This window comes from Canis lupus, chromosome X (assembly GCF_003254725.2).
Source record: "Canis lupus dingo isolate Sandy chromosome X, ASM325472v2, whole genome shotgun sequence".
NCBI classification, from domain to species: domain Eukaryota; kingdom Metazoa; phylum Chordata; class Mammalia; order Carnivora; family Canidae; genus Canis; species Canis lupus.
This window is the reverse complement of record NC_064281.1, coordinates 116,966,129-116,983,484: the sequence shown is the minus strand read 5'-3', so window position 1 is coordinate 116,983,484 and position 17,356 is coordinate 116,966,129. Positions and strand designations below refer to the sequence as shown.

Sequence of the window (17,356 nt, the reverse complement as noted above, 5' to 3'; positions counted from 1 at the left end):
CATCTGTGCAATTGCAAGACAGCATTCACCCTTGCTCAAAAAACAAGTGGCCTAAGAAAGGTAGTTAGGGCTCTCAGACACTGTCTGAATCTGTTTCTAGGGCAAAAATCTCCTTCCTCCCGCAGCACCCTTTTCTAGTTCCCTTTGCCCAGAGCTCCCCCATGTGATTTGTCACTACAATTGTTAAGAAACTGCCAATGGAAAAATCCAGTTCTTTCAGGTTTAGAAATGCCATGCCTCCATCTTAAAGCACTCATCTCAGAAGAAATTTGACTGGATCCTCATCTCCATCAGAGGACATGAAATATGACTGAACAGGGATTTGTTTAGAAATTCCCTGCACACCTTTTTTTATTTTGGTATATTTTGCTTGGGTTTGAACAAGCATGCCCCTGTTTCTGGAAGTGTGGCACGTCAGGAAGTGACTCTGCTGGGGTAAAGGGAAGGAGAATTCTATACTCTTCAATTTTTATCAGAGTGTGAGCTAGTGGTCAGATGCAGAGGATGATGTACTGAATTCCTTCAACCTAATCATTTTTAGTTTTATAACTTAATATTTTTCATTTTACCATTTATGAAATATTTATATTATGCAAAAAGTAACATCACTCTTGTATTTACCACCCAGATTTAACAGAAGCTAACATTTCGCCATATATGCTTCTGAATTTTCTGTTTAAGATCTAAAATGTTATAGCTTAAGCTCCAAACCCCTCCCGTATCTTCCCTCCTTTTCCTTTTTTTTTTTTAGTTCATGTCTTTTTTTTTTTTTTTGAAGATTTTACTTATTTATTCATGAGAGACACAGAGAGAGACAGAGACACAGGCAGAGGGAGAAGCAGGCTCCATGCAGGGAGCCTGATGTGCGACTCCATCCCGGGTCTCCAGGATCACACCCCAGGCTGAAGGCAGTGCTAAACCGCTGAGCCACCGGGGCTGCCCGAGTTCATGTCTTTTATTAACCTATATAAAATTACTTGTCTTTGGTTTATTGAAGTAATAGGTCAGATGGTAAGTATACCCATAAATATTCTTATTCTGGTCTCTATATGTACGCATTCATATGCAATATATACTATTGTTCTGGGTGACTTTTAATTTTCTAGCATCAAACCGACCCCTTCTAGGTTTCAGTCCTAGGAAAACTTTAATGCATGTGCCTAAGGAGACATGTACCTTAGAGTATATTTATTGTAGTACTGTTTACAATAGCGAGACAGAAAGTCAATGTAACCCAATTTTTCATCGGTAGGGGAACAGATAAGTAAAACTGTGTTTTACGCACACCGTGGAATACTATATTACAGTTAAAATTAACGGTGTACACCTATATATATTAACACAGATAAATCTCAAAAACAATGTTGAGTGAATAAAGCAAGTTTCAGAAACATATGTGCAGTTTAACTCATCTGTAACTTTAATTTTTCTGATGTTTATTCCTTCACATTTAAAACACACATCTCAAGATAGTGTTTCACAGTTATGTCATTCAAATTCTTCTCCAGTTTGCAGAGCACTTTCATATACACAGCCTCATTAATAAAGGCAATGGGAAGATAAAGGTGTACATGTTAAAAAGTGCTTCTTCAGCTTTTGGAATCCAGAGTTTTTAGTAAAGTCTTAACTTGAGAAAGCTACTTAGGTGGGTTGTATTCATATCTGTAGCACTATCCTGCCCAACATGTGAAATCCAGTAATGAACGTAAGCCTCTGACCTTGGTTGAGCCTCCTAATCAGCTACCCCTTGAACCAAAAAAGAAAAATAGGAAGTCACTTTCAGGAAGGGCCACCCTTGGTGCTGCTTCTATAGATATTTCACTCCATAAAATAATCTGAATGTTTCTACAAAGACTCCTCAGAGGAAGGCATAAAATAAGTTCCTTGTTTAAACTTTCTAAATTCTTCTAGAATGTAAACTGATGCAGCTTTATCACATAGTAGGTCCTCAAGAAGATAGCCCCAATACATAGTTCTTTCCAACTCCCTTCTCTCATTATGGAGAAGCCAAATAATTAAAAGGCAGGAATCATAACCCTATCTTTACATCCTTCGGGGCACGGTTTTTGCACAGGAGAGCTGGTCAACAAAGGTGGAAAACATACAAGCTGAAGTCACACTAAACAGGCTTACCTTTGGGATGTCTGACTGGCTTGGTCGGTAGAGCCCATGTGACTCTCGATCTTGGGGTAGTGAACTTAAGTCCCACATTAGGTGTAGAGATTACACTGAAAAAAATAAAGATAAAATAAACAGGCCTGCCTTCAAGGCAAAGATCTATCATTTATTGAGTCACAGATCTGCAACTGACCTTGGGTTTGGTTTGCCAGATTACTTGCCAGATTCAGCAAATAAAAATCCAGGGCACTCAGTTAAATTCTATATTAAATTTATAATATAAAAAAATTCATGGTTTATCTAAAATTAACGTTTAACTGGGCACCCTGTATTGTATCTGGGGATTCTGCTTTGAGCAAACTCATTCTCTGTGATTTGGTTTTCTCCAGAGACGTCCCTCAGAAAATCAGCATTCCCTATTCTCACGTGGATTATGCAGAGCCCTGGCCCCTTCTGCTCCTCCAGGATGGGGTCAGGGCTACTTGACACTTAGTGCACTGAAGTCAGAGACCCTAAACAACCTACTTACAGCCCTTGCCAATAGAACCGTCCCTCCCAAAGTATAAATGGTACCTTATTCCTTATTTGAGAAGCACTACAACAGATGCCTGTGAGATAAGGGCAGCTGTATTTATTTTACTCTTAGGCTAGGCATGTTACACTGGATAGAAATTGTTGTCTGCATCCTCCCTTTGACTATGTATGGACCTGTGCCACACACAAAAGTGGAATTATGGGATAACAAGGCAAAGAAGGAGCGGAAATCACTCCAATTCTGTTGCCATCACTCCAATGACAAGCAACAAATTCCCATTATTTAATATTCATGGTTTTTTGAGAGAAACTTTCTCTTTTACTCAGAATTTGTTCAAACAATGGACAAATGCATGTTATTTCTCTACCTTGTTATTATTTTTTTCCAATATATTCTGCTATCTAAATGCCAAGCATTACAGGAATACACAGAAGGTACTATAGCCCCCATAATTGTAAATTGCAAATAGCATGAAAGGAGGGAAAACAAGAGGATTTTCATCTTGTGTCTGCTCTGGAACAGCTGATTATTTCATAAGCAGAATAAAAATCACAGAATTTTGGTCTGCCTGAATCTTTGGGTGCATATCTTAGCTCATAGTAAAAACATTCCCTTCCCCTCCTAAACACATTATTACTCTCAATATTGCAGCTCTGAACCTGGTCATTCATTGGACCAAAATCGAGGGACTAAAAGGATAATAAGCATAAAATAGAAAAGAGATATCAGCAGTTCTCTTCAATGTCATGTAACACAGTGATGCTTTAGCATCAGACACCTGTGTTCAAATTTTGGCTCTACCATTTACTAGCTCTGTCACCTTGGAAAGTTATTTAATCTCTTTGTGCCTGTTTCCTAATCTGTAAAATGAGGGTAGTAACATATACCTCAAGGAGTTATAAGGATTAGAGAAATAATATATGTCAAGCACTTAGCAGAATGTTAACCAAAAAACAAGTGCTCAATAAATATTTATTATTACAGTGATCCACTCAGAGAAGTGTCCCTTCTGATACCAAGCCAACCCAAATACAGGCAGGCTAAAGTCAGCCTTGGATAACCCATGTCTGGACAATCAGAGGACTTGCCAGCCTATCTCCCAGCTCAGTAAAGCCTTCCAGAAACCACATGTGCATACACGTATACACACACACACACACACACACACACACACACACACATATGCCAAACAAAAAAATGGGATACCAGTTCACATATAACTCAGATTCAATCACATACGTGCTTAAAGAAAAAGGTTTTCATGAGCAACTTATTATTTGGGGAAAATGTGATTCATAAATCCTCAGTTGAAGATATTTGGCTCAAATGCCAGTGCCAACACCAAATGCCATTTGGAGGACAGAGTCATCTATAGAATGTCTTCCATAAAAGGGAAAAACTTAATTTCCATTTTAGCCTGTGTTTAGAAAGACTATCTCAGCTTTGCAAGTGGATGGCAATATCTCCATTTTTGTGAACCTCAAGGCCTTCCCTAGCCAGTTAGATCCAGCTCATTAGCACTTTTGACTCGTGATCATGTTTGACAGCATCCCTAGACAGTACCCATTCCTACCTCTTCTATATACCTTTTTATAAACCACAGGGATGGAAAAACTGAAAAGTCAATTTCCCAGGCTCTCTTACAGCTACAATTCTGGATGTGAATTCTATAGCCAATGAGATGCACTTGCAGTCCCAAATCTTGGGAGGTGGAAGTGAGACAAAGGTCATCTTCCTGTGCTGTTATCACTGCTGGTTGAGTGTCATTGGGAGGTAGTGTAGGCAGCAGCACCGTTGGCAGGGACTGGAGCAGCAGCTTCCTAGCCTCTGGGTTCCAGTTACAGTGGTACCTCCTGATCCCCAATCTTCTAGTCCTTCCAAGGATTTTATAAGCACTGAACCCTGACTGATACAATTCCCTATAGGCTTTAAAAGCCTTTCTATCAAAATACTTTAATAGTAGTGAGGCACGAACTCTATCTCCTCAGGGTCTGGGAATGCAGCCCCAAATGAACCCTTACATGCATGAAATGTGTAAGGCTCATGTTTTATTTCAGAAATGAATGCAAAATTTGAATTCTGATTTATAATTCATGTTTGTTTTAATAAAAAAATGTTTTTAAATTTTTTACGTTTGAAGAAAATGTATGCTAGAGGAAAACACGCTATGCTTATTGTGTATCATAGACCAATGGTTCCCAAAGCAGGATTTGCATCAGTGTATGCACAGAGAATCAATAACTATAGGCTCTTGGGTCCAACATCAGACCTTCAGAATGAGAACCTCTGAAGATGCATGGTAGACCACAGAATCTGAATTTCTAAACGATTCTTAGTTGATTCTGATGTGCAGCCAGATTTGAAAACGATTTGTTTAGATCATCAGGAAAATATGCTCCTAGAATACATTCCCTCAGTTTCCCAAAAATTTTTTTTCAGTGATTAAGTTGTGATTTGATATTTTGTCTGTGTTTCTATAAAGGGTAGATGGAGAAAATATTCACTCAAAGGTTTCTGTGTGTTTTATAAACATAGAAAAAAAAAAACATTGTCCAATATGTCACTCACTGTTGTTTATAGTCAATATCATACAATAAATTTCTTATTCCTTCTTCAGCATAAATACAAAACACAAATACAAACAACAGAGCCGACCTACTTGTCTTTTTTACTTGGGAACCAGAAAGCTCAGAGCTAAACTCTTCAGTAGAGAAGTCATTCCAGATTCCTGGTACAGTTATCTCCTTCCTTCTAAATGGTTATCTCATTTCTTCTAAACAATTTGTCTTTTTAAATTTATACATTTATTTTTATTGTTCCATTTCAGACCTTTTAATAATGTAAACAGCTTTGAATGTAGCAAGGATATAATTTATAAGTTAATTAATTGGCATTCTTTGGTTTGGGTCTGTTCAAGATGAATGACAGAACTGATTATACTGAGCAACAATTACATTCAGCATATGAAGGTCTCAGAGGATTGTGGCAACATATGCTCCCCTTATATCATTATTTATTTAGACCAAATTTTCATTAAAAAAAATCCTTGAAAATGCAGGGGGAGAGGAGTTAAAAGTTCCTTTCTAAAGAAATGCCTATTTTACTGTTTAGTCTCTCATTTGCAGTCACATTGCTAACTACTGGTAGCTCATAATCCTCAATAAGGAATTCTCTGACATTAATGAAGTTGAGAGAGCAAAAAAATGATAAGAATTCAGTAAATGACACTTTAAAGCAACTACAAACTGCCAACACATCTTAAACGGCCATTCTATTTTCCCTTGGTTGATTCTAATACATAAGTCTTTAAAAAAAAATCCATACCACCCAGATACCCAGATCAAGGCACTTAGCAGGGACTTTCTTTTACAATCAAGTCAATATACAAGTTTTTAAGAAGCTATCTACCAGGTTGTTTTCAATTCCATAGAATTCTACGTGGATGGAACTAGAGGGTATTATGCTGAGTGAAATAAGTCAATCAGAGAAGGACAAACATTATATGGTCTCATTCATTTGGGGAATATAAAAAATAGTGAAAGAGAATAAAGGGGAAAGGAGAAAAATGAGTGGGAAATATCAGAAAGGGAGACAGAGCATGAGAGACTCCTAACTCTGGGAAACGAACTAGGGGTGGTGGAAGGGGAGGTGGGCGGGGGGTAGGGGTGACTGGGTGACAGGCACTGAGGGGGGCACTTGATGGGATGAGCACTAGGTGTTATTCTATATGTTGGCAAATTGAACACCAACAAAAAATAAATTTATATATTAAAAAAAAAGAAAACAAAGCCTGCTCTTTAGTTAGTGAATGAAAAAGAGAAGAGTGTTAGGTGGTTTGGCTCTCACATTGCAAGCTGCCCATATTGCAATTTGTAGAGATCTAGTTGTGATCCAAACCAGGAACTCTTGGAGGAAACCAACCAGGCACAGGTGACACTCACAAGACAGTAGAAGCTTTCTGTAATCACAAGAAGCTTGGCTCATGTTACTACAAAAAAAAATGAACGTTTTTGATAAATGTTTATAAAAAGAAAGCTGTATGTGGCTAGCATCTCCATTGACCAATAAACTATTTTTCTTTGGGAAGTAAAACAATAAACAGATGCAAACAAATGATTCTGTTTGGTAGGAAATTGCTTTATGTGGCCACAAATATTTTGCTAAATACATTTGGTCATGGTGTGTGGGTTGGGGGGGTAGTGTAAGAAAGAGGGACACATAATGTCACATTCACACCGAGGTCTTTGGTTTCCCATCCATCTACATCCATCCATTCCTACATCAATCCACTTAACAAATACTCATTGCCAGGGCACTACACTAAACTCAAACAGTACCAACCCTGATGTCATTAAGGCATTGACCTAGTGTTGCTCTCTTGAACCCTTCAACCTTCTCATTTTGGGGAGTGATAACTGACTACTTTGAGACATGGTGAAAGCTGTGGATATTCTCGCCAGAAAAAGTGCCATACACACAACATTTTAGATACAGTTTGGGGGGGGGGGTTGGACCAAATTTAACAAAATGGCCTTTCAATAAAAGCATTCCACAGAATGAGACAGCTAAATAGCATTTTGTGTTCACGTTTTTGTATAACTTTCATATAAATGTATTCACAAGGCAAAAACAATCTTTTGTTGGATTTCACATCCTGCTTTTCAAATCAGGAATATGGTCACCTTATAGAAGCTGCGCAGAAATATATTCTAAGAACATTCCTCTACTGCCATCTTGTGGATTTTTGTTGGAAAAAAAATAGTAAAAAGCTGCAAGGGGTTTTTTCTTCTCACCCCTCACCTATGTTCATCAACTGTTAACATTTTGCTACACTCAATCCATCCAGCTACACACTCACATACCCACATTTCCTTTTTCAAATCATAGAAAGATAGCCTACTTTTATCATGAAACTTCACCATGAAATATTTGTTCCCATTTCCCAAGAATAGGATCCCCTTATTTAACTACATTAGCACACTCTACAAAAAAAAAAAAAAAAAAAAAAAAATCACCATAAATTCAATATCCAACATCAAGTCTATACTACAATTTCTACTTTTGTCCCCAAAATGTCCTTTGTGGCTTCTGTTTTTCCAATCCAGGATCCACTCAAGACTCAGAGCATTTGGCTTGTATTTCTTTAGTGTACTGAAATCCTGAACAATCCCCATGACTCCTTCTGTCCTTCATGATATCAAATCCTTTGAAGAGTCCACATCAGTTGTCCTTCATAACTCCCCACATTATAGAACTGCCTGTGTCCTCATGATAAAATTCAGGTAAAATATTTCTAGCAAGAACATCACATTGTTCTTGTCACATAAGTGTCACATAAATGACATTCTCTACCTCCCACTGGATCATACTGGAGGTACTCCGTCAAACCACTACTGGCATTGCCAGGCTTGATCACTTGGTTAAGGTGGTAACCACTGAACTTTCCCATTATAAGAGCACATTTTCCCCTTTATTAAAAGTAATCTGTGGAGTAACGATATGAGACTTGTTCCCAAGAACATTTTGCATCAGCTGATGATCCTTACCTAAACCAATTATTCCTTTGAGGATTACAAAACAGCAATTTTCTAATTAAACCATTCCTTTTACATTTCATAGCTGGCATTCTTCTGTAAACATAAAAACAAAAACAGAGCTTTCCTCTTTTATTCTCTTCTCCTTTAATTTTAAATATCACCATGGATTCATGGATTTTACATAACTCAATGTATTACACACTATGACCACCATTATTTTTAAAGCTTATTTATTTAAGTAATCTCTACCCCCAACGTGGGGCTCAAACACGTGATCCCAAGATCAAGAGTCACATGCTCTACCAACTGAGCCAGTCAGGAACCCTTACCATGATTATTTTCTTAAATTGTCTTCATTTTTTTCTTCAAATTTTCATGTAAATTCTAGTTAGTTAACATATAGTGTAATATTGATTTCTAGAGTAGAATTCAGTGGCTCATCACTTACATATAATACCCAGTGTTCATCACAAGTACTCTCCTTAATCCCAATCACCTGTCTAGTCCATCCCTCACCCACCTCCCTCCATAAACCCTCAGTTTGTTTTCTATGTTTAAGAGTCTCTTATGGTTTGTTTCCCTCTCTCTTTCTTTCCCCCCTTCCTATATGTTCATCTTTTTGTTTTTAAATTTCACATATGAGTGAAATCATATGGTATTTGTCTTTATCTGGTTGACTTACTTCACTTAGCATGATACACTCTGGCTCTATCCACATTGTTGCAAATGGCAAGGTTTCATTCTTTTTGATGGCTGAGTAATATTTCTCTCTCTCTCTCTCTCTCTCTCTCTCTCTCTCTCTCCCCGTGTGTGTGTACACGCAACATCTTTTTTTATCATTCCTCAGTCGATGGACATTTGGGCTCTCTCCATAGTTTGGCTATTGTTGATAATGCTGCTATAAATATCAGGGTACATGTGCCCCTTCGAATCTGTATTTGTGTATTTTTTGTGTAAATACATAGTACTGCAATTGCTGAATTTGTATTTTAACTATTTGAGGAACCTCCATACTGTCTTCCAGAGTGCCTGCACTAGTTTGCATTCCCACCAACAGTGTAAGAGGGTTTCCTGTCTCTGCATCTTTGCCAACACCTGCTGATTCTTGTATTGTTAATTTTAGCTATCCTGACAGATTTTCATTTGTATTTCTCTGATCATGAGTGATGTTGAGCATCTTTTCATGTGTCTGTTGGCCATCTGGGTGTCTTCTTTGGAAAAGTTTCTATTCATGTCTTCTGTCCATTTCTTCACTGGATTACTTGGTTTTTGGGTGTTGAGTTTGATAAGTTCTTTATAAATTTTGGATACTAACCCTTTATCAGATATATAATTTGCAAATATTTCCCCCCATTTTGTAGGGTGCCTTTTAGTATTGTGGATTGTTTCTTTTGCTGTGCAGAAGCTTTTTATCTTGATGAAGTTCCAATAGTTCATTTTTGCTTTTGTTTCCTCATCATTACTATTTTTGGTGTTCAAATTATTCCAGGCTTAGCCAGTGGGTGGAATTCTTCAGTTTGGCTTCTGTGTCCTTATGACATGTTCCCATCATTCTCTGATCTTTTTCTTAATTTCTGGTCCAGCAAGCTACTCAGACTCATCTTGTGCTTTCCTTGAAATCAGCTATTTCTTCAAGGAAACTTAATTCATCTTAGTGGGAAATGATGTACAGAAACAAAGATCTGATTGCTAGCTGTGTTCACTGTTACTGGAGAGTTTTTGTTCTTATATCTTTTTGATCAATGTACAGAGATAAGGGGAAATACATGCATACACATACACACACATTTTAATCGTGAGTTCAGAAGACTTCTGTGATAGACTAGCCTTCTAGCAGACCAATATTCTAACAAGAAAAACTACAAAAGTCCGGTTTAAAAAAATATCTTTTATGAAGGAATCAGGGGACTACTGAGACAGCCAAGATTTGAGAGATCAGATCCAAAAAGAAGAGAAGCTCATTAAGGTAATCCTTACTTTCTGCACACTATTTTTCCCTCAGGATCATTTTGGCATAGAGCACGAGACAAAGAAGCCAGCAGATCAGCTTTAGGTTGCCTTAAGGGGCTCAGAAAACTATAAAAGTCAAGTTTGGAGTTGCCAAGTTAGCTGACTATTGAGGGACCAAGATCCTAGAGAGATAGGAGGACACAAAATAGAACCTAACATGTGGAACCAGTTTTCTTCTAAAGTTATTTACAGTTTAAGTTGTGCAGAGAATGAGGACAAGAAGTCAGGCAGAAAGCATCAGCAAAGCAGAGCAAGTTTGTGACAGGCTCACAGTGCTGGAGAGAGAAAAAGAGGTTATAATATGCCAAGTAGAAGGAGCCCTAGCAAACAACCCTGATTCTTATTTGAAACTCCCAGAGGGCTACCCCTAGAAATAGGGGTGAACCAGAAGCAAACCTGGACATATAAAGATGGCAAACTAGCCTTGAGTCAGAAAAGTCTGTAGTTGAAATAAAGTGATCTGAATCTCTGCTATCTGCCAGAGGAGAGGAGTAATCCTCTCTGGAGGAAGATAACATGATCTGAAGCCTTTATAATTTTTCATACATAATGTTGGGCATTCAATCAAAATTTATTGACATACAAATAAACAAGACAAAGAGCAATAGAGAGAAGATAGAAACAGAAACATAGGTGATACTGGAGTTATCAGACACAGACTCTGAAATAATTGTGATAAATAGGTTCAACAAAATAGATAGCAAAAGAGAAATTTTCATTAGAGAACTGGAAACTATAAGAAAAAGCCAAATGGAAATTCTGCAACAGAAAATAAAATAACTAAAACTAAGACTTTAACACATGGATTTAACAGCAGATTGGGCAAAGTTGAAAACATGATTAGTGCATTAAAAGATAGGTCAATAGATAATATCTAAAAAGAAGAATGGGGAGCAAAAAGGATGGAAATTAGACATATGAGAAACATAAGAGATAAGGTAGAGAGTGTACTTGGGAGACTCAGAAAAGTGAGAGAATAGATCAGAAGCAGCCCTTGAAGAAGCAAATTAAATTCCTTGAGAAACACAATTCAATAAAACTGACACAAGACGAAAAGAGTCCTATATGTGTGTAAGAAATGATCTTGTTATTAAAAACCTTCCTCCTGAAAAAAAAACCTTGCAACTAAGTTAAACCTCAGACCTAAATGGCTTTACTAGTAAATTCTTTCAAACACTTACAGAAGAAATAACATTGATCTTATACAAACACTTTCAGAGATCAGAAAAAAGGTGATATTTGCCATCATATTTTATGAAGCCAGCATGATCAAAACTTGAAAAAAATTGCAAGGAATGAAAATCACATAATAATAATAAAGGGAGCAGGAAGGAACTTTGGAAGGTGATGGATATGTCTATGGTCTTGATGGTTTTTACTTATCTCCAAACTCATCAAGTTATTAAATAGGTACAATATATTGTACCTATACTCATCAATATATTATATAGGTACAGCTTTTAACATGGAAGCTATAACTTAATAAGTGGTATAAAAATGAAAATTAAAAACATTGATTTATATGTGTAAATCTAATCCAGTGATATTTAACAATGATAATATATCTCAATGAAATGGGGTTTGTGGGAAAATCAATTTGTGTAATTTAGCATATAGGAAAAAGCTAGAAAATTACAGATGCAGAAAAGGCATGTAATAAACTCTACTCCCACTTGATGTTAAAAAAAACTCATAGCAAAAAAAAACTTGTAGCAAACTTGGAAGAAAAGGCAATTTTCTTTTAAGATTTTATTCGTTTATTTGAGATAGAGAGTATGAGTGGGGGGGGATGGGCAGAGGGAGAGGGAGAAGCAGACTCCTGGCTGAGCAGGGAACCTGATGCAGGGCTCAATCCCAGGACCCTGGGATCATGACCTGAGCCAAAGGCAGACACTTAACCAACTGAGCCATGCAGGTGGGAGAGGCAACTTTACTAGTCTGAATAAATAATAGCTACCAAAAAAAATCATTTATTTTTTTTAAATCATTATTTTTTAATTTCCCCTGAGATTAGGAATAAGACAAGGATATCTGCTAGCAACAGTTCTATTTAATACTGTCCTGAAGATCCTAGATAGTGTAATTAAGCAAGGAAAACATATAAAAGGTAAAAGAAATAGAAACGAAGAAATAAAAGCTATCATTTAACACAAGGCATGATTATATATATAAGAAATCCAAAAGAATCTGCAAGCAATGTGAACTAATAAGTGTATTTAACAATGTTGATATAAAGTTAAAATGTAAAAATCAATTTAATTTTATAGATCAGGACAAGTAGAAAAAAATTTTAATTTACAATAGTACAGAAAAGCTATCAAATACCTAAATACCTAAGAATAAATTTAACAAAGATCTGTAAGATCTTTACACTGAAAACTAGAAAATATTATTGAGAGAAATTTAAGAAAACCTAAATAAATGTAGGGATATATCATGTTCATAGGTTAAAGTCTCAGTGTTGTTAATACTAGGGGTTTTTTGACAGGAAGTAGGATTTATTGGTGAGCATGAATAGGGAGGGGACAGTGCCATAGTTCTCATGAGTGCAGACCCCATCATTTGTCCAAAGGGCTACAATTTGACCCCATAGCCATTTTGGATAAGCCACTTTTCAGCCACCCATGTCTTCAAATTCATCCACATTAAACTTAGTAGAGCCCCACTTCTTGGAAGTCTGGATCTTCTGGTGGCCAGGGAACTTGAACTTGGCCCTGCATAGGGCCTCAATCACATGCTCCTTGTCTTCAGTTTGGTACAGGTGGACATGATGACTTGGCCAATGTAGACCCTGGCCACCATGCCCTGGGCTTTCCAAAGGTACCCTGCATACCTGTATGGAGCCTAGATTGGAGATAGTATGAGGTCAGACATCAATGTCCACCGGAAAGGGCTGTCTCTAAGGTTTCTTAGGCCAACCCACACATTACCAAGGAGGATACTGTTTGCAGCCATTGCACACTGGGCCCCCGGGGAACACTGTTAATATGTCAATTCTTCCTTGATTTATGCAGTCAATGAAATCCAAATAAAACTGCAGCACCTTTGTTAGGAAAACTGACAAGCTGATACTGAAATTTATATGGAAATGCAAAAGGTCAAGAATAGCCAAAACAACCTTAAAGAATAAAGCTGAAGGAATTACACAACCAGATATCAAGTCCCACAGTGTGGTCTTGACAGTGTGCTATTGGGGACAGCATAGATAAATAGATCAATGAAACAAAATTAAAAGTATAGGAATAAACCACAATTATATAATCACCTGATTTTTATATCTTTAGGATATATCCTACTGAGATTGTTTAGAGTCAAAATTTACTTGAATTCTTTCTTCTGTGATTTAGTTACCAATCTGATAGACAGTTGGGATCATTTGTTTTTGTATGTATTCAACTTAATTTGCTTTTCTTAATTCTCTTTTGGATATGTCAAATATTTACATGGTTCAAAAGCTAAAACTATATGAAAAGAGTAGAAATTATTATTTTTTAAGACTTTATTTACAGAGAGAGAGCATGAGTGAGAAGGGCAGAGGGAAAGGGAGAGAGAGAATTTCACGCAGACTCCATGCTGAGAGCAGAGCCTGACATGGAACTTGATCCCAGGACCCCAAGATCATGACCTGAGCTGAAATCAAGAGTTGGACACTTAACTGACTGATCCACCTAGGTACCCCAAAAGAGTAGAAATTAAACAACACACTGCTTCATAACCATAAAGTCAAAGAAGAAATCACAAAGAAAATTGTAAAATACTTTGAGATGAATGAAAATGTAAACACAACATAGCAAACTTATAAGGTACAAATTCAGATGAAAATTTATGGCTCTGAAGACCTATATTAAAAGAAAAAAATCTCAAATCAATATCCTGATCTTCCACCTTAAGAAACAAGAAAAGGAAGAGCAAACTAAACCTAAAGCAAGTAGAAGAGAGCAGAAATGATCAGAGCAGAAATGAATAAAATAGAAAGTTGAAAAATAGAGATCAATGACACCAAAGTTTGGTTCTTTGAACAGGTCAATAGAATTAACAAATTTTTAACTATATCAATACCAAGCAAAAGAGAGAGAAGATTCAAATTATTAAAATCAGAAATGAAAGAGGAAACATTACTATCAACCTTACAAAAATAAAAAAGGGGGACCCCTGGGTGGCTCAGTGGTTGAGCATCTGCCTTCAGCTCAGGGCATGATCCCAGGGTCCTGGGATCGAGTCTCACATTGTGCTTCCTGCATGGGGCCTGCATCTCCCTCTGCCTGTGTCTCTGCCTCTCTCTCTCCGTGTCTCTCATGAATAAATAAATAAAATCTTTAAAAAAACAAAAACAAAAAAGGATACAGAGGTAAAAAGAATACTATGAACAATTATATGCCAATAACTTAGACAACTTAGGGGAAAGGGATAAATTCCTAGAAGGGTAAAAATTACTGAAACTCAATAATACAAAGAAATAAAAAAAATCCAAATAGACTTTTAAAAAGCAGAAATTCAATTAGTAATTTAAAAACTATCCCCAAACAGAAGCCCAAGTCCCACAATCCCTTTCAGATTATTATCTGAAGAAAAGGAAACACTTCGCAACTCATTATATGAGGCGATTATAACTCTGATGTCAAAACCAGACATAGCCCTTTCATTAAGATGGTGCCAAAGTTTGCAAAGAAGGAAGCCCTTGCCCCTCCCAAAGATGAAGCCAAAGCAAATACCTTGAAGGCCAAGAAAGCAGTGCTGAAAGGTGTCCACAGTCACAGAATAAAGATCTGAATGTCACCTACCTTCCAATGGCTCCAGACACTGCATCTCTGAAGGCAGCCCAAATGTCCTCAATAGAGAAACCCCAGGAGAAACAAGCTTGACCATTATGCCATTATCAAGTTCCCCCTGACTACTGAGTCAGCCACGAAGAAGATAGAAGATGACAACACATTTGTGTTCATTGCAGATGTCAAGGCCAACAAGCACCGTATCAAATAGACTGTGAAGAAGCTCTATGACATAGATATATCATAGTCAACACTCTGATCAGGCCTGATTGAGAGAAAAAGGTATATGTTTGAATGGCTCCTGACTATGATGCTCTGGATGTTGCCAACAAAATTGGGATCATTTAAACTGAGTCCAGCTGGCTAAATCTAAATTTTTCCACAATAAAGAAAAAGATATGGGGGTGCCTAGGTGGCTCAGACAGTTAGGCATCTGACTTTAGCTCAGGACATGATCTCAGGGTTGTGAGAGCAAGCCCCATGTCAGGCTTTGCACTCGGTGGGGAGTCTACTTGTTCCCATCTCTCTCTTTCTCTCTCTCTCTCTCTCTCTCTCTCTCTCTATGCTCCTCCCCCAACTCATGCTCTCTCTCAAATAAATAAATAAAATCCTTTAAAAAAGACATAGACATCACAATAAAAAAAAGCTATAGACCAATACCCATTATGAATATAGGCACAAACATCAACAGTATCTCTATGCACCACAATAAAAAAATCAGAAAATGAAATTAAGAAAACAATTTCATTTACGAAAGCATCAAAAAATAAAATGCTAAGGAACTTTATTCCTAACCAAGGAGGTACAGGACTTGTTCACTAAAAACTGGAATGAAAACATCGGTTAAAAAAAAAGAAAGAAAAAAGACAACATTGGTGAGAGATATTAAAGACCTAAGCAAATGAGAAGACATGATTGGGGTTAGAAGACTTAATATTGGTACTCCCCAAAACAATCTTCAGATTCAGTGAAATCCTCACCCAAAATCCAGCTGCCATTTTTGAAAAAAGTTAATAAGCAGACATTATAACTCAAATGGAAATACAAGAGGTCTGGGAAAGCCAAAGCAATCTGAAAAAGAGAACAATATTGGAAGAATCACACTTCCTAACCAAAACTCACTACAAAGCAAGAGTAATCAAGACAGTGTGGTATAGACATAAGGATAGAAATAAAGATTAATGTAATAGAATTGAGAGTCTAGAAATAAAGCCTTACATTTACAGTTAATTGATTTTCAATAAGAGTTATAAGACAATCAGATTGAAAAAGAATAATATTTTCAACAAATGGTGCTGGGACAACTGCATACCCATAAGCAAAACAATGAATTTGAACCCCTGCCTCATACCATATAGAATAATAAAGTAAAAATGGGTCATATATCTAAATATAAGGTGTAAAAGTATAAAAACATTAGAAGAAAACTTACAAGTACATTTCTTGACATTGGGTTAGGTGATACATTCTTAAATATGACACCAAAGCTACAAGCAACCAAATAAAAATCAACAAATTGACTTCATCAAAATGAAAAACTTTTATGCCTCAAAGGATACTATCAAGATAGTGAAAAGACTGAGGTGCCTGGGTGGCTCACTTGGTTAAGCATCTGACTTTGAATCAGATCATGATATCAGGGTCCTGGGATCAAGCCCTACATCTGGCTCCCCATTCAGCATGTCTGCTTCTTGCCCTCTCCTTCTGCCCCTCCTTCTTGTGCTCTCTCTCTTGATAGATGATAGATAGATGATAGATAGATAGATAGATAGATAGATAAAAAAAACAACCCATGGAAGAGGAAAAATATTTGCAAATCCTATATCTGAATTTATCCAAAATACATGAAGACTTACAAGTCATCAGTGAAAAGACAACCCAATTAAAAACTGGACAGGGGCACCTGGGTGGCACAATCAGTTAAGCATCTGACTCTAGGTTTTGGCTCAGGTCAATGATCCCAAGGTTGTAAGATCAAGCCCTGCCTTGGTCTCTACATTCACTGTGGCATCTGCTTGAGGCTCTCTTCCTCTCCCTCTGGCTCTCCCACTTGTGCACGCTCTCTCTCTCTCTCAAACAAATAAATTATTTAAAAAAAACTGGGCACAGGATTAGAATAAGCTTTTCTCTAAAGATGACATGGAATTGACACATAAACATAAGAATAAACATAGAATAAACATATAAGATGCTCAACCTCAACAACCATTAGAGAAATGCAAATCAAAACCACAGTGTAATACCACTTCACACCCACTAGAATGGCTACAGTCAAAAAGACAGAAAATAAAAAATGTTGGTGAGGATTTGGAGCAAGTGGAACCCTAATACATTGCTAGTTTGGCAGTTCTTCAATATATTAAATACGGTAGTACCATATGACCAAA

At 37.0% G+C, this 17,356-nt stretch overlaps 1 pseudogene; it reads right to left on the bottom strand.

The window, feature by feature from the left end:
* Positions 1-13,091: 13,091 nt before the first annotated feature.
* On the bottom strand, positions 13,092-13,214 carry LOC112668606 (small nucleolar RNA SNORA70; annotated as a pseudogene).
* Positions 13,215-17,356: the final 4,142 nt, after the last annotated feature.